This window comes from Myodes glareolus, chromosome 7, assembly GCF_982192425.1.
Source record: "Myodes glareolus chromosome 7, mMyoGla1.1, whole genome shotgun sequence".
In the NCBI taxonomy this organism is placed as follows: domain Eukaryota; kingdom Metazoa; phylum Chordata; class Mammalia; order Rodentia; family Cricetidae; genus Myodes; species Myodes glareolus.
This window is the reverse complement of record NC_142032.1, coordinates 61161415-61184109: the sequence shown is the minus strand read 5'-3', so window position 1 is coordinate 61184109 and position 22695 is coordinate 61161415. Positions and strand designations below refer to the sequence as shown.

Genomic DNA, 22695 nt, shown 5'->3' with positions numbered 1-22695 from the left:
TAAAAATGTAGTCGCGATATAAATGACCCACAGCAGCTCATGACTGCCCTGGCTGAACGCCATCAGAGCTTCTAGCTTTTCCCAGCTCTCAGTCCACTTCCATTCTTAGAAGGACCATTCTCTTTCCTTTTATTTTCATTTTAAAATTACATTCACTTACTTATTTATGTGTGTGCATGCGTGCATGCTGTACAAGTCTTTAATTCACAAGATGGAACAGCAATGCTTTCTCCCCACTTCCAGAGTACGGTCGAGTCTTTAGCAGTTTTAGGTGGAGATGAATTGGAGAGCCAGCTCCAGACACCATCAAGTCCACTAGAGAAATTCATCCTTAGAATTTTGTCTCTCTAGAACCTGCTACTGGTTGTCACAAACTGGATTAAATGGAGTTCTTTAGAGACAGAATTAATAGAAGAAATATGGATTATAAAGAAGGATTTGTTAGATTGACTTACACAATACTAGAGATGCTGTTTAGTCCACAAAGTTGATCACCTTGGCAATCCCAGTCTGGTGCTGAAGGTCTGGAGGATTCCTGGAGAGTCACTAGTGTTCAGTTCGTGTTGGAAGAAGCTGAAGATGCTTGAGTCTGACATCAGAAGAGGACAGTAGCAGCAGAGACAGACACACGGACTCCAGACCAAGGGAAGGCAAGCAACCAACACTGCTTTTCTTTAGACTTTTTTTGTACTGTGTCACCTGCTGGAAGGTACTCACTCCTGCTGGACTAGACTGCTCTGGAACCACCTGTTAGAAATAAAACCTGGTAGTTCATTTCTAAACGGGCCCTGAGCAACCTTAAATCCAGTTACCAATGAAAAGAAAACACTAGAACCCTGCTGATGCCTGCTAGTCTAGCTAGTCTCTCCTCACAACCCAATATATCCAAACTCTCCTAAGCTGCACATCATCCCGGAGTTTAGAGTAGATGACTTCTAACAGACAAGTCTCCCTGCAAGATGGTGCGTCTGATAAGCATACAAAAAAGAAAAAACAAAGAAAACAACAACAACAACAAAAAAAAACAGGCTCTAAAACACAGAACGAACCCACACAAGGTTTTTGTTGAGAAAAGCCACAGAAGGAAGATAAGACCTAGGTAACATGTAAGCTCCCACTTCCTGGGTATTCATAAAAGGGAGGAGGAAGGACCATTGGTTTAGAAAACGTTCTCTGCATTCAGTCAGTGTGCCTGCCACGCCAGGCTGGCGTCCAACTGTTGAAGAGTTAAGACAAACTGCTGTGTTTCTGCTGCTCTGAGTCTCCAGTACTCCTATCCTGAAGTGAGGATCACGTTCTCCTCACAAAAGTCAAACAAGTGTGTCTCCTAAGTGATTCAGATCCTGTCAAATTGACAGTAAAGATTATCTATCACACAGTGGGCTGGAGCAGGAGGAGTGGTCCACAGCCATGTCCAGGCCTGACATGTATGTCTTTGGTCCTGGCTTTTCGCCACCACGGTGACCTAGAGGGTCCCTAACTTGCTGGTTGCAGGTTGTGATGGAGGAAGACACTAAACCACATCAGACAGACACCCACGGTTTAGCACAGTGTGATGGTGGCTTTGATATGTCAGCTTGACTGGTCGGAGGTATTCAGATCAAACCCTGCCTCTGAATGCGCATCCCCGAGGATGCTGCTAGGAACAAGCAGCAAGGACAAACAGTGAGGAGGGTGGCCCAGCATGGGTGGCGCACGCCTTTAATCCCAGCACTTGGGAGGCAGAGGCAGGCACATTTCTGTGAGTTCAAGACCAGCCTGGTCTATAGAGCTAGTTCCAGGAAGGGCTCCAAAGCTTCAGAGAAACCCTGTCTCAAAAAACAAATATATATATATATATATATATATATATATATATATTCTTATTACAAACATTTTTCAGTTGTTTTTTTTACAACTGTAGTTTTGTCATTGTTATGAATCTTAATGCAAACATATGACCTGCAGGTGGTCCTAGGATACCCCTGTAAAAAGGGTTTTTTGTTTTTTGTTTTTTTTTAACCACCAAAGGGTCGAGACTCAGTGGGCTGAGAAATTGTTTCAAGTCCTTTGCCAGACTGCTTAGATAATTGTCTTGCTGCATTACAAGAAATGAACATCCAAGTTTCTGTTTAGCATTTGGTGCTGATGGTTCTGATCCTAATTTTTAACCTTTTATTTTAAGTTCAAAGATTAACAATATGAAACATTTTATAAGCACAGATGTCCCACAGCCTTATAAATTTAAGTATTTTAAAAACCTTTTTAAAAATTAAAAACTCTTAAATGTCTTCCTGCAATGTCAAAAATAAAGTACCTTTTTGCTCCCCCCGCCCCCCAAAAAAATAACAGTGAGGTAGATAACCTTCCTAGGCCACTGAGATCCAGAGTAGAAAATATAGGAGAAGTTGATTTGCCTCCTTTTTGCTGCCTCATCACTGGAACTGAGGCATTGGACTTCTCCTGCCCTCAGACAAGATTCACACCACCGGACCTCCTGATTCCTGGGCAACTGTCTATGGACTGAATCACACAATTGAGGTCCCTCGTTTCCAGATGCAGACAAGAAGTGTGGGACGTATGAATCCGATTTTCACTTTAGATGATTGGTAAGTAAATAGGGAGGTAGGAAGGTAGATGATAGAAGATAGATAGATAGATAGATAGATAGATAGATAGATAGATAGATAGATAGATAGATAGACAGACAAACAGGCAGACAGGCAGATAGATAGAGATGACAGGTGGTATTTTAGTTACCTTTCTGTTGCTGTGATAAAATGCCCTGACAAAAGTAACTTTAGAAAGGAAGAATTTATTCTGACTCATAGTTCAAAGTACAATACATAATGGCAGGGAAGTCTAGGCAACAGGAGCCTGAAGGACCTGGCCATGTTGTGTCTCAGAGCAATGACTATCCTTGCTCAGCTCACTTTCTCTTTTTCATACAGTCCCAGATGCCAGCCAAGGGAATGGTGCCATCCACAGTGGGCGGGTCCTCCCATCTCAATTAACTTAATCTAGATAATCCCTCACTAGTGTGTTCAAGGACTTGTTTCCTAGGTGATTCTAGATCCTGTCAACATTACACATCCTGGATGGATGAATGCATGGATGGATGGATAGATGGATGGATGGACGATTAAGGGGTGAATAGAGAAACAGATGGTGGATGGATAGATGGATGGATGGACAGAATGTAGTTATGTATAACTTATTAAATATATATACACATTATCTGGAGAATGCTAACTAATATACATTTTAGTGCCAAGAGCATTTTCTAGAATTGATAGTCTGGTCTATCTAGATTTAAAACCATCAATAACTCTATTATTAGTACTAAGAAGTTAGGAGCTAAGTAACTCTGCATATGAAACTTCTAAAGAGTTCTTGAAAGCAAAGACATCAGTCCTTTGCTCCTAATATTTCTCAACCAGATGACCAAAAAGATGAGCTCAGGGTTTGCATTTCCCAGCAAACATCACACAGATGGTCTACAAGCTCATGTGTTGTGAAGGGCAGCCTTGTCTCCTGCAGATTCAGAGAGGAAATGTGCTGAAAGTCAAATACAGAACCTCATTCTAGACTCACTAGCTCACAATGCAAGGTAAATCTACTGTTGAAACGAGGGCATTGACTGGAAAGAATAAATCCTGAAAGCTGGGAAGGGATCATGTGGGAAGACCCTCATAAATCTGAGGACACCAAGACCCCGTGTTCTGATGAACCTCTCTTGCCAGCACATGTTGTTCCCACGGGCAAGAGAGATGGCAGAGAGATGGCTTGGTGGTTGAGAGCACATATTGCCCTTCCAGAGGACCTGAGTTCAACTATTAACACCCATGTCAGATGACTCACAACTCCCTATAACTATAGCTCCAGGGGACCTGACATCTCTGCCCTTTGTGGGTAACCCTTCCACATATGCAGTATATGCTCACACATACACACACAATTAAAATAAAATAATTTTTAAAAATCAAAGCAGTGGCTCCTACTCCATAGATGGGGCCTCCTTGTTCACCTGAAGGAAGTCTGTAATGCCCAAGGCAACAACAAGGACCAGGTGGGACAACACTGGTCCCTTCCAGCACCACCTCTCCTTGTATGTTCTACTTTGCTATTCTATTGCTGTGATAAATACCATGACCAAAAGCAACTTGGGAAAGAAAGGATTTGTTTGGGTAACATTTGCAGGTAATAGCCTATAACTGAGCGAAGTCAGGGCAAGAGTTCAAGGCAGGAACCAGGAGTCAGGAACCATGGAGGCATGCTGCTTATTGGCCTGATCAGTTCATGCTCAGTTGACTTTCTTATGCAGCCCAGGCCCACTAGTCTAGAGATGGTGACATCCACAGTGGACTGGACCCTCCCACATCAATTATAGGTCAAGACAGTCTCTCACAGATACAGTCATAGCCAATCTGACTGAGGCAATTCTTTAACGGAGGTTCCCTTTTTGCTAGGTCTATGTCAAGTTGACAATAAAAACTAACACTAACCAACACAATTGTTCCCAGACTCACAAGTAAAGGTGTGTGCCCGTGCAGAACAGTGTGTGACCCACAAGGATAACCACTACACTTTAGAAGAATTGAGTTCTCCATTTTATAAGACAAGAAACTTAGTGAAAAGGAAATCATTTGATCTTGTGTGGTAATAGATATCAAATGAGATAGCAAGATAGGACAGGGTCAAACATAAAGTTGGATCATGACAGATGTATCAGTATGGGGGCACTGGACACAGATCTGTGTCTAATGATGCAGCTCCAGGAATCACGAGGATTAAAGCCAGGCCCGGTGGCGTGTTCCTTTAATCCCATTACTGGGGAGACAGAGGCAGGCAGATCTCTGAATTTAAGGCCATCCTGATTTACAAACCAAGATCAGTCAGAACTGTATAGTGAACCCTATCTCAAAAACAAAACAAAACAAAGGCAGTTAGTTGTTAATTGGCTAGTTAGTTAGTTAGTTAGTTAGTAAGTCAGACTGATTTTTGTATGTGGGGATTACATGGTGGTCCACAGTGAAGGAGTCAGAAATAGGAGACTTTAGATGTTTTATGTAGAGGGGTGAATGAAGGACATAGGAAATTGAGTATTCTAGGTTAGAGTCAACTTGTTAAACTCGTTTGCCCACACTGGAAACATTCAAAAGGTTGACCTTCACCATGACTATGAGAATTAGACTTGGGGCAAGGGGGAAGGGGCAGTATCTTTCCACTGTTCTGTGACTGCTCATCCCTAAAGACTACCTTACATTGAAACCAAAGCTAGTCAATTGGAAAACTCAAATTCAGTGACAGTCATTGGATCTCAGGGTGGCATGGGCCATGTGGGGGTCCTCAGTGGGCATAAGCGCAGTGACTGAAGTTACTATAATGGAGTGCAGAGGCAAAGCCACAGTCTGAGAAGTCTGGTTAGTGAAGACCTGTGGTGCTGGCTGGATTGATCATGAAGATCCTTCAGGGAAACAGACAGAATGTCTGCTAACTTCTTGTTTGATCTTTCTATGGAAAACTTCCAGGATCTGTGAGCAAAAGTGCAACCTGAGTCTTAAAAACAAAAGGTCACAGATTCTAGCAATCCCCAGACAAGAGCCAGTTTATGGATCTGAGCTTCTGCATGAAGGAGAGTCTACAGGAGAAATCCTGCCACAACACCCATAAGGCTTCTTGTGGCTCTTTCCTTCCCCCATGCAGACTCAAGGTCCTTTCTCAGGGAGACTGCCCTGGAGAAGAGGAAATGAGCAGCGTGTTCAGGGCCTCCTCAGAACTGGCTGATGACTGACACTGATTCCAGAAGATTAGATCTTCATGGTGGCCTCACAGGCAGTCAGGACTTACAGAGGGAAGAAAATCCATAGAGTGTCAGGTCTGATCCATCTCATTGTGAACGTATAGGTCCCTAATTACATTCTGTGACCATTTTCCTACATCTAGAAAAGAAAAAAAGGAACAGATATACTTAGCCAGCAACAGGATCCTTCAGTTGGCTCCCTGACCTATGCAATAAAAATTGCTATGGAGTTGGGCAGTGGTGGCGCATGCCTTTAATCCCAGCATCCGGAAGGCAGAGGCAGGCGGATCTCTGTGAGTTCGAGGCCAGCCTGGTCTACAAGAGCTAGTTCCAGGACAGGCTCTAAAAACTACAGGGAAACCCTGCCTCGAAAAACCAAAAAAAAAAAAAAAAAAAAAAAAAAAAGAGTTGCTATGGTAACTACATAGCAAGTTCCAGGCCAGCCTAGTCTACAGAGTAAGACTCTGTCTCAGAAATGTAAAAATGGGGCTGCTAAGATGGCTCGGTGGGTAGAGGCACCTGCCGCCAATCTTGGTTATCTGAGTTCCATCCCCAGGACCTGTATGGTGGAAGGAGAGAATCAACTCCCACGAGCTGCCTTTGGCCTTCACACGCGCTCCATAGCATATGTACCCACCACCCGAGCCCGCAATAAATAACAATTTTTTATTAGAAAAAAACAAGAGTAGTAACTTCCATCACCACCATTATGCCACCACACACACACACACACACACACACACACACACTCAGCTCTCCTCCTGACCTAAGCAGTTGACAGAAGGACACTAGAGGAAGACAGTGGGATCTGTCACAGCTTTGCCCAGGTAGTAACTCCAATCACAGACTCCCTACTAGGTGCTGTTTCCCAGACTGGATGCATGAACATGTGTCCTGATGACGGGCAACAATGGCTGACAACACCTCTTTCCCCACCCTTGTCTCTCCATAAGGCTTATCAGAGTCAATGTGCCTTCATCTGACAAGGCCACCTTCTCCATCCTTCCTCAGAGTATCTGCTCTCCAGTCCTGGTCCACAGTTTGGCTCACAAGGAACTTAAGGACCTTTCTGTTCTTTCTCATCATTGGCCTGTAGCACTGATGTCATGTTGACTGGATCAAGCAATTCAGAAATAGCAACTACTGACTTCTTGGTAAAACACTGGTGTGTCAGGGAGGGAAGTCGATTCAAACAAATTACAACATAAGATACTCAGGCATGTCAAAACATCTCTTCCAGGGAAAGATGAGTTATTACACATGACTCCCACCCCAACCAAAAAAAAGCACAGCCTCTCATGGGCCTATCCATATTCCTCACTCAGGGGTGTTGCTCAGGTATTTACTAAGCTATGCAAATGGCACCCAATAGAGGGAGGCTCTCCAACAGGTTCAGATGTTCTTCCATGGGGGCTCTTTGACCCTCACAGAAGAGGTGCTGGGATTGCGATTGCAGTGACAGACGCTTTGGTTTGACCACATGGGAAACAGCAGCAAACGGCCCTGCCAGATTGTAGAGTGAAACCCCGCCCTTATTTGCAGACAACCACTTCCCTAATGAAAGTCTGCTCTGGTCTGCTACTGGGTATTCATAGAAACTTGTCTCACATATTACTGTGTACCCTAAGCTGCCCATCATGAACCACATGTCAAAAAAGTTGGGTGTGTTCAGCAGCAACTCAGCCTCAGATGGAAGTGAACAATCTGATTGGGTCTAAGCGGGCCTTGAAAACACAGAATAAGTACCAGGATGAAGTGACCCAGATGTCACTGCTCTTCACTTCTTCCCAGCTGACAGCTGTAGCCTCATGGAGAGTACCCTATGACCAGTTCGCAGGATAAGGAATGACCTGTGCTTGGCTTATCAAAGTGTGATGGCTAATTTTATGTCAACTGGACACAGGCTAGAGTCGTTTTGGAAGAGGGAGCAGATTGGCCTGTAGAAACCCTGTGATGCATTTTCTTGACTGATGCTTGATGTGGGTGGGCCCAACCCCATCCCTAGGCAGTGGTGCCCCATCACACATGTGGCGGTGCCACCCGTGGGTGGAGGGTCCTGGGTGGTATAAGAAAGAAGGTTGAGCAAACCACGAGGAGTAAGCCAGTGAGAGCACTCCTCCATGGCTTCTACTTCAGTTCTGGCCTCCAGGTTCCTGCCCTGCTTGGGTTCCTGCCCTGATTTCTCTCAGTGACAGGCTGTGGCACGAGGTGTAAGATGAATTAAACCTCTTTCTCCCCAAGTTGTTTTGGGTCTTGGTGTTTTATTGCAATGGAAACCCTAAGTAAGACACCAGAGTTATATAGGCACATCCCACAAGTTGACAGTCGCAATGCTGTGGACCTTTTTAAACACCCCTCCAGGACAGTGGTGAGGGGACCCTCTCAGATGGCGGAATTCCATTGGCCAGTGAACCTGGCTATGCCCTTTGCTTGGGAAGAGAAATGGCTAGGCCTGGATTATAAGCCAGTTCTTGGACTATGTCTAGTGCTGTTGCTGAATGACTAGGGACTTAGAATAAACTTGATTGGAAAATGAATGACAAAGAAATTTGGGGAAGAAATACAAGCAAGGAGCTGGGATGTGTTCTGGTGGACTTTGTGTTACTGTGATAAGCACCACGGCCAAAAGCAACTTACGGAAGAAAGATTTTATTTTCGCTTACAGGTCCAGAGGGATGAGTCCAGCATAGCAGGAAGGCATAGCCACAAGCAGTAGACATGGAGAGGTCCGATCTTTAACCATGGAAAGCTGTGAGCACAATTGGAAGTGGAGCCACAAGCCCTCAAAGCTCCCTCCCCCAGCAAGACTGCCCTAAACTTCCCTAAAGGGCATCACCAACTGAGGACCAGGTGTTCAAATACCAGTGCCTATAAAGGACATTTCTCATTCAAATCACTACAACTAATGGGGCTGGCTACTGAGCCCCAGTGACAGTCCCGCCCTCATTTCTGCCTCCTCAACACTGGGATTATAAGCAGACCCCAGCATATCAGGCTTTTTTTTTTTTAATGAGGGTTTTGGAGATTGAATTCAAGACATCACACTTTCAAAGCAAGTACCACCAACTGAGCTATCTCCCCAGCCCTAGACTGGTAACCCTAAAACAGAGATCTGTCTCTCGGGCTTCTAAAGAATGAGAAGTTGAAGATCAGTTTTCTGGGGAAGACCTGTTCCTCTCAGATGGCTCCTCCCTGCTATGTCCCAGCACGGAGGGATGAGTGAATACATCCCTTGCTCCTTCTATAAAAATGTGGATCTCATTTGTTAGGACTCTGCCCTCCTAAGATGAGACAACTCTCAAAAGCTGGTATAAAACATCATGTTTCAACATCGGGGATACTGCAGTGCCTCTGGGAAAGAAACACACTTGCTGACGAGAGTGGCCCGAGGCCACATCCATGTAACTCACATGTCTAAGTGTGTCCCCAGCACCCTGAAGCAGCTGGCTTATAGCTTAAAGATAAGGTACAGCACCAACTGGGTGGCAGTACCTAATAGAGCTGAGGCAGAATTCTCCAGAAGGCTGAATGTTCTCTGACTCAGCGTCCCGTGTCCAGTACTGTTTTTCCCACAATCACGATTCATGGGTCCAGAAATCAAGGGGTGGCTATGGGAATGGAACCACTAACCACCACCCCTGGAGACCCAAGCAAGATTTCTGCTTCCTGTTTGCACAACCGTATGCTCTACTGGCCTAGAAATCTTGGTCCCAGAATAGGGAGCACTTCTGCAAGGAGGCACAACAAACACCACAGTCAATCTGAATTCCTCAGGCTGAGGAGGAGTTAGGGATCAGTGGAATGTCTGGCCATGACTACCAGAAGAGATCTGTAGTTCAGGGCTCCCTTAGGGTGTCCCTCATGTCATCAGGTTAAGACGGATGGAACCACAAGGACTCACAGGTCAGGGAAAAGTTAACATGCCAAAAAGTCACCTGTCGGGTAAGTCACCTAAGGGCAAATAGGTTGCAGAATGGGCGGTGGAAGACAGCATTTCCCATCGCTAAGTAAGGTGACGCAACCAGAGACAGCTGCAAAGATTGCAGCAGCTACAGCACTTCCTCTTTTAATAACGTGTCTAGAGAGATGTCTCAGCAGTTAAGAGCTCTGGATGTTCTTGCCGAAGACTTGGATGTGGTTCATAGTAGCAGCGTGGCAGCTCACAATTGCCGGTAGTATCCAACACCCTCTTCTGACTTCCATGGGCAATGCCCACATGCGGTGCACATACATGCATGCATGCAAAACACCCATACACATAAAATAAAAGTAAATTAAAAAAAAACCTTCAGACAGTTTCTAGCTGAATAGCTCTGGCTGACCTGGAACTCGTTACGTAGACCCAGCTGGCCTTGAATTCACAAAGATCCACCTGCCTCGAACTCCTACATTCTGGGTTTAAAATTGTGCACCATCACACCCAGAAAATTAATCTTTTTCTTCTTCTAAAGAAAGTGTCAGTGGGTATAAAGTTCACTATGAGGAATCAGCATCTGTTTCCTTACGGTGTCTTCCCTAGCTTATTCCTGAATCACATGACCCATAACCTTTGAGTTATACGGATATCGAGAGAGCAAACATCACCCAAGGACTACACATTCTCCTCTTGGGAAAGGTTCAGGGGATACTTGGGATGCACCACATGGTTGGCTCATGCTATGTCGAACCATGGTCTTGAAGTCTACTGGGAGATAAAGTGGAATTTAGGAAGATGTTGCTAAGCATGTGGCCCTAGCTATACCACTATGGATGTGTCCTGTTGACAAGGATGGAGTTGGCAGTTCAGAGTGTCAAGTGGGTTATGACTGACTTGGGTTATGGACTGCCCAGATAGCTAAAGAAGCACTGCTGTTGAGTTGATCTCTGGAGGTTTTCCTAGAAGATACTGAAACTTGCATCAGTGGCTACGGGGAAGACCCTCCCCACCTGATGAGGGCAGCATCATCTGAACAGCTGAAAGCCCAGATGGAAAATGGTGAAGTTCTCCCCTTGCCTCATCCTCCTGGCACACACACTTCTGTGGACATCAGAGCTCTGGGCTCTCTGGGAGAGCCAAGCATTCAGGACCTTCACTGACAGCCCTACCCCCTGGCTGCAGGCCTTCAGCCTTGGATTGTGCATTAGTTTGTTGGCTCCCCTGATTCTAAGGCATTTGAATTGGGACTGAACCTCATTATCTGGTCTCTTGGGTCTCCAGACCTCATATGGGACTTATCACGGGACTTCTTCGTGTCTATAACCATATATGCCAATATCCCTAATAAGTCCCTCTTGTCAGGCTCTGTCTCAGGGTGGAGATATAGTAAAATGGAGCAGGCCTCTATGCACTTCTTGACTCTCCTCACTAAAGATGCTCCAGCTCATAGGGTTGTCTCACCTGAACTTTTGTCCTTCTGGGAGACCGTCTAATGACTGAGAGAGGGACAAAGGGACAATACCTTTCTCTTAGTTCCTAGTGTCTCTAAAGGGCTGCATCAGCTCCATAGGTGTCCTCAGGCCATCAAAGCTATCTCAAAAGTCTCCTCCACTCCTTTTTCCAACAGTGGGAGTAGAACAGGGAGTTGTCCCTGGCTCCTGGACTTTTATGGGGTACAAGGAGCCTGTCCTAGGCAGGTGCTATGGGACTGCCTGACTAGGGACACAAAGCCTAGGATTAGAACCTGGACACTATCATGGGCAGGAGCCTCTTTACAGGGCAGGAAAACATGTACCCTGGGCTTCCTCGATGGAGAAAGAGGAACCAGGGGCCTCGATCTGACTAGAAAGACAGATGCCCACAGAGATTTGCAGGCCCAGGGCTCCATCCACACCATGGGCCCTTCCTGTCTCAGTCCATGTGCAATCTGGGCGCTGAGTTAGAGACTGAGACAGAGAATAATCCACCCTACCAGATGCTGTGTCTGTACCCAGTATCCCCACGTGGTGACAACATTTAGAGGCTCAGAAGTGTATGCATCTCCTGCAGATACTGATCCACAGGAACAGCTGGCCTTACTGTGATCGGCCTAGTGGACAATGGGTCTTAAATTTGGTACAGCAAGCATTCTCAGACCCCCTGGCATGCTAGAAGGGGTCAGAAGGAGGACTCCTTGCTGGAGCTCCATCCTACACCATAGCAGGAGTTCAGCCCCTCCCACTGGGCCTCTCTCCAGTGGCCTCTGACTCTGTGTCTCCTTCTTTCTCCTTCTTTCCCTCTCCCTGCAGTGCCATGAGGTCCTTGAACCACTCAGCTTCTCCATCACCCATCCGGGCTCCAAACAGCTGCTTTCAGACCAGTCTCCCCCACAAGCTTCCCCAGTCCTGTCGACGTCCTCTGCCAAATCTTCCGACTCTCATGTCTACCACAACTTTTGGATCTCTGAGTCTTATTTAATATTTTTTTCTCTCTTAATTACTTAGTATTGATCTGGAAACCAGACCCTGGTTCCACTGCACAGAATTAATAGCAGGTAGCTATTCATTTTCGTTAACGTTAGGTCCTGAACCAAGTTATACCCTAACCGCACTGGTCGGTACTGAGGCCTAGCCCCATTCTCCCAGCCACTCCCTCCCTCAAAAGCACCTTTCCACTTCCTTCTCCCACAGCTTAACCCAAGCTGGTTTGGTCATTTACTTACGCTTGAGGAAATGGGAAGCAGAGATAGTTAAAGATTCCAGAACTTTCTCCCACAACACCCACCCTTCCTGGCTTTCCCCTGAGTATTCCCAGCTACTTCCTTGCTTTGAAAGACTTGCCTTCAATTCAGACTTCAGGTTCTCTGTTGAGTAGACCCACCCACCTTCCCTCTACACTCTACTCCACCCCACAGTGGCCTTTCCACCAGTCCCAGTGACCCCTTGACCTATCAGGGTCTAGGTGAGGAGGGGATACACGACCACCCACACCTTCTTTTCCTAAAGACTGCCCACTTCTTCAGATCTCATCTTGCAGCCTCTCTGTGGGGACTTCAGAGTCCTCTTCAGAGAAGCTAGCTTCCCCTGTGTGGCCTGGTCACATGGAAGTTGGTGAGCAATTGCTGTCAACAGTGGGTACAGCTTGTCCAGGCAGCCCCAGGTAGTCTAGACAGTAAGAGACATAGATCAGGAAAAGTCCCTGTGACGGACCAAAGGGCCTGAAGTTTCAATGTACCGTTTATGCTCTCAGCAAGCGTCTGGAGAAAGAAGGGCGAAGGCTGTGTTTAGGGCAGATTGACTCTAATCAGAAGGGGCAGGGCCAGGTGGGCACCAAGCCTGTGTGAGCCTGGTCATTGCACAGACAGGAGGTGATTTATCCAGGCTGTCCCCTTCAGTCCCTCCAACCCCTACAATCCATGGTGATGGAACAGAGGTGGGAGTCAGAGGTTGCTGGGCCTCCCTAGGTTTATATTCCACAGGAATGGAGGCACCAAGCATATCACAGCCAGCCCTGGTCACTCCCCAGAACCCCTCTTTCCTCAGGAGATGGGTCTCAAAAGGCTACTGCTCCCAGTGCTGAGCAAAGACTCCTGGGTAGATGGTGAAGGTGACCCTAGCCTCACACTAACAGGCAGCACCACTGGGGTCTTAGCACAGAGTGACACAGAGACCATAGGGCAGGATTAGTCCTGTAGATTGAAGCTCCATCCCTGGCCCAGACAGTGGGCCATCTGACCCACCCCCCCTCCTTAGGGACAAGGCCTCCTCTTACTTGCTCAGTCCAGATTTCCGGATTCCACTGCCTGCGAGGAGGAGTCCTGAGGTGGAAATAATACAAAGCTCTGACCAGCCCTCTCTCACGTGGAGAACTGTGTGCACCTGGTCGGGCTAATATCTTAGAACCACACCATCCTACGTGGCAAGGGTCCCACAGTAGGGGTAGCTACAATGTCCAGTCTGCCACAGTAGGGTTACAGTCCTCCAGAGACCAACCAGGCTTTTTTCTTCCCACAGCTGCAGTATCCACCCCCACCCCAAGGAATCCAGAATTGTTGCTGCCTCTTCCTCCAGCAGCGGGACTGAAGGGGGGTTGGGTCCCTGCAGATCCTAAGGAGACTCATCCTGACCCACATGTGACCTCAACAAGCTCCCTGAGAGTTGAACAGATCCCACATCTCGGGGCTCCCAGAACATGCCAACGTGCTCTCCCGGGCCCAGCAAGTCCATGCCTCCCGGCACAAGGCCAGCACCTCACTGCCAACTGTTCTGTGTACAATGGCAGGCCACAGGCAAGCTCACAAGGCCTTTGCACCCAGCCTGTCACACAGGGCCCTGCCTTCAGCTCCCCTTTCCTCCTGACTGTGAAGGCTTGATGGCTCAGGTTTTTTGTTGGGGCTGTTTGTTGTCCCTGAAACAGGAAGGTCTCCCTGGCTGATGACCTCTTGATGATCTCTGTTCACAGGCCGGTCACTGGTGGCTCTTCCTGGACCTGCCCTGCTGCCCCTGTGGCTTTCCCTGACTCCCTGCTGGTTCTCCTTCCACCAGAGAGAACACTTGAAAGCACAGTCCAGAGCCTGACCTTCTAGAGTCCCCAGATCCAGACACAGACTCTAGCCTTTCCTCTCAGTCCCTTCCCGTGCTGTCTGGTCTGGGGTCTTTGCACACATGCTGACCAAGTATGTGTAAGGCATAGGCCTCAATTATGTCTCTGCTTAACCACTCAGCCACCACTGCTGGGTAGAGATCACTCTTTTCTCATTCCCTTCTGGCTCCTCTAAGTTCCCTAACTTGGTGACAGGTCCTCGTACTTTCTGTCTGTTCCCTTTTGCCCCAGTGCTCTCCTGGTCTGCCAAATGTGATGACCAGAATGAGAAATGACTTCCTTCTCTAGTTTGTTTTCTGTTGCTATGATAAAACACTATGATCGAAAACCGACTTAGGGGAAGAAACTGTTTACTTGGCTTATACTTCCAGATTACAGTCTATCATTGAGGGAAACCAGGATAGGAACTTAAAACAGAACCCATGTAGTAATGTTGCTTGTTGGTTTGTTTGCAGACTCATGATTGGCTAGCTTTCTGATATATCCCAGGACCACCTGCTTATGGAATGGTGTTGCCCACAGTGGGATGGGTCCCCCTATATCAGTTAACAATCAAGACAATCCCCCACAGACATGCCCACAGGCCAAACTGAACTTGACAATCCCTCAATCGAGATGCCTTTCTCAGGTGACTCTAGGCTCTGTCAAATTGACAGTTAAAGCTAATGAAGGCATTCTCCCAGACAGACAATGTCCATACACGACTCTAGGATTCAGAACCCTCGGGAAGGAAAGCCTAACCTCTGAGTAAAAAGCCCTAAGCATCAGGATACAGTACAGAAAGCCTGGGTCCCTAAACTCAGGCAGGACCAAGTAGAGAACTCCAAGTATGCTCCCCAAATCAACACACCCCCATTTCCTCCCTTCTCGGACCAGTCATCTTCCATGGAGGCCTACCTGAACTGTGTTTAGAGATAATTTATATCATACGCAGCCACAGCTCATCTACCACAAGAGCTTCCCATGGGCATATCGGAGTCCATGTTCTCATGGACTCATCCACGCGCCAGGCAATGGCAAGACTCCCTTCGAGATAGATCATTCTACCACTATTAATTTACATACTCTCAGCACTTTTTTTTTTTTTTTTTTGAGACAGGGTCTCTCTATGAAGCCCTGGTTATCCTGAAACTCTCTACGTAGACAAGGCCAGCCTCAGACTCATAGATCCTGCCTCTCTCAGGTGCTCTGGGATCAAAGGCTTGCACCACCACACCTGACTTTCCACAGCACGTAAAAAGGAAATGTTGCCTACACGGTCTTTTACACTTGGCCTCTTTTATCAACAAAATATTAAAGGGCTTTGTTTTGAGACAGGGTCTTTATAGTCCTGGTTGGCCTGCACCTTGTGGGAATCCTCCTGCTTCTGCCTCCCTAGGGCTGCGATTAAAGGCGTGTGCCACCACACTCAGCATACTATTTTATTTTTGTGTACATTAGGTTCTCTAAGGAAACCGAACTGATAGAATGAGCATATATTAATATATGTTCAAAGGCAATTTATTAGAATGACTTACAGGCTGTGCTCTGGATATTCCAACAAGAGCATTCTCCCAGTGGAAAGGCCAAGAATCTGGTAGTTGCTCAGTTCACGTGACTGGATGTCTCAGCAGTCCCAATCTGGTGCTGGAGTCCTGGAAGATTCCTGAAGAAATGCTGGTCTTTGCTGCATGATGGAATCCTGAAAAATTAGGTTCTAACACCAGCAAAGGAATGCCTCAACAAAACTGGCAAAACATGTGGGAAAACAGAAAAGAGAAGGAGAAGGAGAAGTAGGAGAAGAAGCAAGCTTCCTTCTTTCATGTACGTTTATGTGAGCTACCACCAGGAGGTGTGGCCCAGATTTAGGGTGGGTCTCCCAACCTCAAAGGATCCAATTGCAGGAACGCTCAACTGCATGAGTTTTAGTTGATTCCAGATGTAGTCAATTAACAGCCAGGATTAGTCATTTTAAAGGGTATGGGTGCTTTGCATTCATGTTTGGGCATCATGAGCATGCAGTGCCCATGGCCCATGGAGGCTAGAAGAGGGCATTAGAACCCTTGGAGCTGGAGCTACTGGGCATTGTAAGCCACTGGCTGTGGATACTGGGATCCCAACTCAGGCTCCCATGATTGAGCAACAGGCCCTCTTAATGCTGAGCCACCTCACCAGCCCTAGTTCCACTTTTTGGCTATGATAACAAATGCCACCGAAGTTCACGGATCCATTTTCATATGAATGTATTTTCATTGACCTTGGACATACAAACACACATTTCTTATGTATGAGTAAATACATGGACCAAATTTTTTGATTATCAATCCCCTCAAGACAAATTCAGATTTCCTTTGGGGGGTTTCAGAGGTTTTATGACAGTAGAGACTTTCCTCCCATGACAGTGCAAAGATAGTTATTTGTTACAACACCACCAGTTGTCACAGGTTTCTTTTAAAAATGAATCTTTTCCTTTAGAGTATACCATCTTCTCCCATTCCAATTCCACATATACAGAATCACAGAAAGCACAGTGGTCACGATTCCTGGAAATTCAGTCTATATTGTGGTCTCTACTTATCATTTGGGTAGAGAAGTGAAACCCTTTGGGTATCTGGGTGCTTGTATGCCTGGAGAGTCACTGCCTAAGTCCCAACAAGTCGGATTTGGTTACCCATTCTTCATAAGTCAGTTAAAAAGAGCTAAGTTAAGGAGCTAGGGATATGGCTCAGTGGTTAAAAGAACTGTTGCTCTTGCAGAGAACCTAAGTTTGATTCTGAACACACATGTCAGACAGCCCTCAACAACATGTAACTACAACCCCAGGGACTCATGACTCATATACCCTCTACTGACCCCCATAGGTGTGTGCAAATGCGCGTGTGCAGGCACACACACACACACACACACACACACACACACACAAAGAGATCATACACTCAGAAAGACAGACACATTTACACATAGATAAAATGAAATCTTATACACAATAAGCAGGAAGGGGGAGATTTATCTAATACGGTTACATTGGGAAAAGAGACAGAGAGATCCAGAGACGCCCTGCCCCAAGTCTATCCTCAGGGTCCTGGCATGAGGGTTGGTTTAGAGGGCTCTGGTATGTATAACTAAGCAGTCCTGATCAAAGTGTGAACCCTTGGTTCACCATTACCTCAGCTCCCAAATTTTTCCTACAAGGTTCTTTGACAAGCTGCAAACCTTTCTTCAGGAGACAAAATTCTCTTCTGATTGTTCTACCATTTGAACTTTTTCTTCTCAGCATATTTCTGGGGAAATTCTAATTTCTTAGGCCCCATTATCTCAGTAGTCTGATAGCCAAAGAGAGGGGCAAGAATGCTCATTTCTGCCAAGGCATTCCTTGGGCTGGTTCTAGGCTGAGTTCTGGTAGCAGAACAGATTTAGAAATAAGGCTTTCAAGTCCCTTTTCCTCAACAAATCAAAGCAATCTCTTGCTAACACAATGCTTGCACCTCCCGTTTTAGTACAAATGTTGGTGTTAGCTACTTTTCTCATTGCTGTGACAAAATACCTGTCGAAACCAGCTTAAGGACAGGTTTGTTTTGGCTCTTGGTTTGAGGCTCACGGCAGGGAAGGCAAGGTGGCAGATGGCAGGAAGGAGAGGCACCACCACGGCATGCTTAATTATTTTATGTGTATAGGTGTTTTCCTACACACATGTCTTCACATTATATGCATGTCCAATGCCAATGGAAGCCAGACGAGGACCTCACATCCACTGGAATGTTGTGAGCTGCCATGTGGGTGCTGGGAACTGAACCCGGGTCCCCTTGAAGAGCAGCCAGTGCTCTTAATGGCTGAGCCATTTCTCTAGGTCCTAGGTCTCATTTTGATCATTTTGGCAGGTATGATATTCAATAGATTTGTCTTGGTTTTTTTCTGTACAGGGATGGCTATACTAGAGCCATATGCTAAGAATGCTCAACTTTCCTCATTGAGTTGTATCATCCTCTTGTTTAAAACCAAAACTCAATTCTAGAATTTCTATTCTATGTATTCCATTGCTCGCCATTGCTACTGTGTTAGTTAATTTTTTATTTGAGTTTGGTTTAGTTTTGTTGTTTTTGGCAACCTGATACAAGCTAAAGTCACATGGGAAGAGGAAACGTCAACTGAGAAAATGCCCTCATCAAATTGGCCTGCAAGCAAGTCTGTGGGGCATTTTCTCTATTAATTATGGATATGGGAGGGCTCAGATAATGGATGGTGTCATTCCTGAGCAAGTGCTCCTGGGTTGTATGTGTTGATTTTTGGGTTTTTGTTGTTGTTGTTGTTTTTGGTTTTCGAGACAAGGTTTCACTGTATCTATCAAGGCTGTCCTGGAACTAGCTCTTGTAGACCAGGTTGGCCTCGAACTCACAGAGACCCACCTGCCTCTGCCTCCCGAGTGCTGGGATTAAAGGCATGCACCACCACTGCCCGGCTATACTTGATAGTTTTATGCCAAGTTGACATAAGCTAAAGTCTTATGAGAGAGGGGAACTTCAACTAAGAAAATGCCTTCTTAAGATCAGGCTGTTAGGCAAGACTGTAAAGCATTTTCTTAATTAGTGATTGATATGGAAGGGCTGGGGCCATCCCTGGGCTGCTCATCCTGGATTCTATAAGAAAACGGGCTAAGAAAGCCGTGAGGAGCAAGCCAGTAAGCAGCACCCGACCATGGTCTCTGCATCAGCTGTTGCCTTCAGGCTTCTGTCCTGTTTTGAGTTTCTGTCCTAACTTCCTTTGAAAAGCAACTTACAGGAGCAAAGATTTACTCAGGCTCACAGTTCAAGGGTACATTCCATAATGACAGGGAAGGCATGGGTGCTGGGATTTAAGGCAACTGGTCACATTATACCAACAATCAGGATGCAGAGGGATGAACACTGTGCTCAGCACACTTTCTGCTTTTCATGCCCTCTAGGATCCCAGCCCACGGGATGGCAACTGCTCCCATTTCAGGTGTGTCTTTGCTTTGTAGCCAACCCAGTCTAGAAACTCCCTCACAGACATGCCTGTAGGTATGTCTCATGAAAGACTTTAAACATGTACCAGTACACTGTCCTTTTCCATGCTACTGTGTCCTTTTCTACGGTATGGTTTCCATCTTGCCGAATCATCCTGCCTAGGACCCTGGGGAGAAATGCCGAGACTGTCTTGTTTGTTTCATCTTGTCTTGTCTCTGACCTTTCCGGGTGAGGAGCCTCCAGTCTTTCTTGGGAGGACATAAGCTCAGGACTTTTATAAATCTTGAATCCTTCCTCGGGTCTAGAGGACAGATCCCCTTCTATTGTTGGGGAATGAGGTACTCTATCTGGTGAGCATGTGGGCTGGGAGAGTAGAGGGCTGCATTTCCCGTCTCTATGGAGATGGTCACAAGAGTTTTGTCTGGCACTGCTCTGGTTGTTTTTGGATGCTGAACTCTTTCAATACACAGCTGCCTTGCTCCCTGACCTGCATATGAATCTCTAGCAAGCAGAAGTAACGGTGGCCAACCTCCTCGCTTGAGCAAGCTCTGCATAAACAGCCCATTTGGATTGTCGTCGTGAATTTTAGGAAACTGAGAGAGCAGCTCTGCAACAACCTCCCCCTACCTCCTGCCACACATGCGCACGCACACACCCTCACACACACACACACACACACACACGCACACAACACAGCAGAAGTCCTCTGTGGTGTGAGTCACAAAACCCTGGGACTGGGCCAAACAGGACTTGACCTTGAGTTTCCCATCAGGCCAGGCCCTGCTTCAAGTGACAAGGACATTTTGCCCTTACCCACCTAGAGACACACTGCAGCATCTCCATCACTCTTGGGAAAACTGAGAAGCCAGTATAACATCATATTGGCAGAAGAATTTTGAGATGAGCCCTGGCTGTGAAAGCCTGCTCTTTCCACCTTCCCACACCTGCCGGACAGGGGAAAGTGGGAGGAACCTCCCTTCCCAGGCTTAGGCTTCCTCTCTCATTCCCTAACACAGCTCATCTGCCTTCACCACTGATATTTTGGAGCCAAGAAAAGAGATATTGTCCGGCTGAGCTAACCACAGGGAGCCTTCTCTGATGCATTCTCTGGATACCTACCTGATCCATGTCCTACCAAGCTGGCCTCTTGGTCTCCGCATGTCCTCATAGCCAAACTGGCAGGATGTTAGGCAGGGCACTGAGATGTGGTGCTCACAGGTGCAGGCCCTGTAAGGCGGCCCCCATATACTCTTGCGACCAATCATCTCAGCAAGTCTCCTGGAGTCGGTGAGGTTGTTCCCTACCCCACCCCCACCACATGGAACAGAATGCGCCCACGTTGACCTTCCACCTAACCCAGAACTGTCTAGGTTTCTCCTGCTTACATCTGCTCTTGGGTCCAAGAGAGTTTCCTTTCTGTGCCTTGCCCTGGAATGGTTCTCTCAGTCCACAGGCTTTTCAGACGTCAGAGTCTGGACCCATCTTAGCTCCTCTAAGACCCATAGGTCAGGTCTACTACTATTGTGTGACATTTCCCTGGGGAGATGCAACATGAACATCCATTCACTCCAGATTGGGAACTGACAGCAAACGAAAGAAAGATTCCACCAAAGAAAGATTGGAACTACTCACAGGAGCATGAGAGGCTACTTAAGAGATCCGAGACAACGTAAAGGCAGCTGCATCACCAAAAACCCCAGCATGGGTGATGGCTGACAAAACTTGAAATCCTGGAGCTCTGGCACCTCAACAAGTCAGATCAAGGGCTCTCCTCCTGTTTGCATGTCCTTGGGGAGGAAGAGGCTTTGTAAATTTCAGGAACTTCTGAGACTTGTTAGCTGTTCACTTCCTAGTCTTAATCCCTTCCCTTCAGAATGGGATGTTTTCATTTGGAGAAAACTGCTCCACAAAAAATCCCTCCCCCAACTGTGGTTGGTCAAGCATCCTGGAAACTCCCTTCTTAGCTTTGATGTGATCAGAACCTAAGGACCCCCAAAGGAAGTGGCTGTGGCTCCTTGGCTGCCCACAGCCAGCACCTGGAGCAGTTCCTTGCACACAATGGAACCCACTAAAAAAACTGATATACCACACAGTACATAGACAAAGCAGTTGACCCTTGCATGACCTTCAGTGTGCATCCCCTACTTTGGGCATGAGGTGTCCCATCACTGGAGACAGTGGAGAGCTGATGAACAAGCAGTTGCCCATCTCTGCACATGCAAGGACTGGTTTTTCCTCACAGATTCCCTCATGGGGGACTCAAAGGACTTTTATTGTGGCATCACTTCAGATTGGTGATTTGAGTTCCTTTTATTGTGGCATAACTTCAACCTCTAGGAACTATAAAAGTAGGCACAATCCTTTATTGTAGCAGCTCTAATAGCCTGCTACAAAGTCAAAACAAACGCACAAATTAACCCTCAAGAAACCTACTAGTCTAGCAAAGTAGATGATTCCAGAAAAGTAGCTCCACCCAGGAAGTTACTGGCCAATCATCAAATGTACATGTGTATTATACACAGTTCAAATTTTAGTTCTTTAGGCTACTGGGCATGGTAGCCCACACCTATAATCTCAGCACTTGGAAGGCAGAGCTCTGTGAATTCCCAGAAAGCCAGGACTACTTAGCAAGACTCTGTCTCAAAAATTAATACATATAACTTCCAGTGCCCTGTAGCCAGAAGGGTGCCAGGGGTGAGCCCAATAGGAAACATGCCCTTAACTGCTCAACGTTTTTAAGAACAGGGAGTGAACTGGAAAAAGCTGAGTCTTGGGAATTGGCCTTTCATGCTCCCCCAATGAGTCCCTGCTGATGAAACAGTCAGGTTGTCCTCCAGTTTGGGGAGGGAGTGCCAAAAAGTTTTTCTGGAATATCATCACGGTGAGAGCAGCCATTCCTCACCCGAGAAGGGAGCGTCCTGTCCCCCTCCATCCTCCGCCCCCCACGGCAATCTTTTCTCTCTTCTTTACAGCCCTAACTTTCAGGGAGCCAGCTAGAGGATGGAGGAAGGACACTTGGAAGGCACAGCCAGGATAGCATGAATGCAGTGTTTGAAGGTGCCCCTGAGGGTGCTCCAGACACAAGACTGGGTAGAAACACTGGGTACATTAGTGACCTTCTCAAAGGCAGTTTCCAGAACTGCAGCCAGGGACTATCTGTGGGGCATGGGATTAGTCAGCCTACATATAATTCCATTCTAGACCTTCAGAACCATCCAAGTAGCTGTCTAAGAGATAGATACATAAAACATGCTAATTCTTAAGACCCTTTCCTATCTAGACACCTCCACTGGGGAACCCTCGGGGGAAAAAAAAAAAAAAAAAAAAAGTCCAAGGCGCCCGAGCAAGGGAGGAAGTAAGTTGGGATTCTTTGGGGGTTATCTTGTGGCCAGTCCTCATCTAGCAGCCTGCCCCCGGGGGATGAGAGCCCTCAGGAAGCTTGGGGACATCCAACG

At 46.7% G+C, this 22695-nt stretch overlaps 1 long non-coding RNA gene across 7 annotated transcripts in view; it reads right to left on the bottom strand.

Annotated features, from left to right (window-relative positions):
* The window catches only part of LOC125415851 (uncharacterized), a 76151-nt gene extending 55128 nt beyond the window's left edge, over positions 1 to 21023 (bottom strand). For 4 of the 7 annotated variants that reach the window (XR_015003148.2, XR_015738397.1, XR_015738398.1 and 1 more), the window contains exons 1-3: positions 20873 to 21023; positions 15797 to 15960; positions 456 to 747 (exon numbers count right to left, since the gene is read on the bottom strand). This is a non-coding gene — a long non-coding RNA (uncharacterized LOC125415851). Of the gene's footprint in view, positions 1 to 455; positions 748 to 15796; positions 15976 to 20872 lie in introns of all 7 variants that reach the window. The other 3 variants (XR_015738401.1, XR_015738400.1, XR_015738402.1) reach the window with 3 other exon arrangements.
* Between the last annotated feature and the right edge of the window lie 1672 nt (positions 21024 to 22695).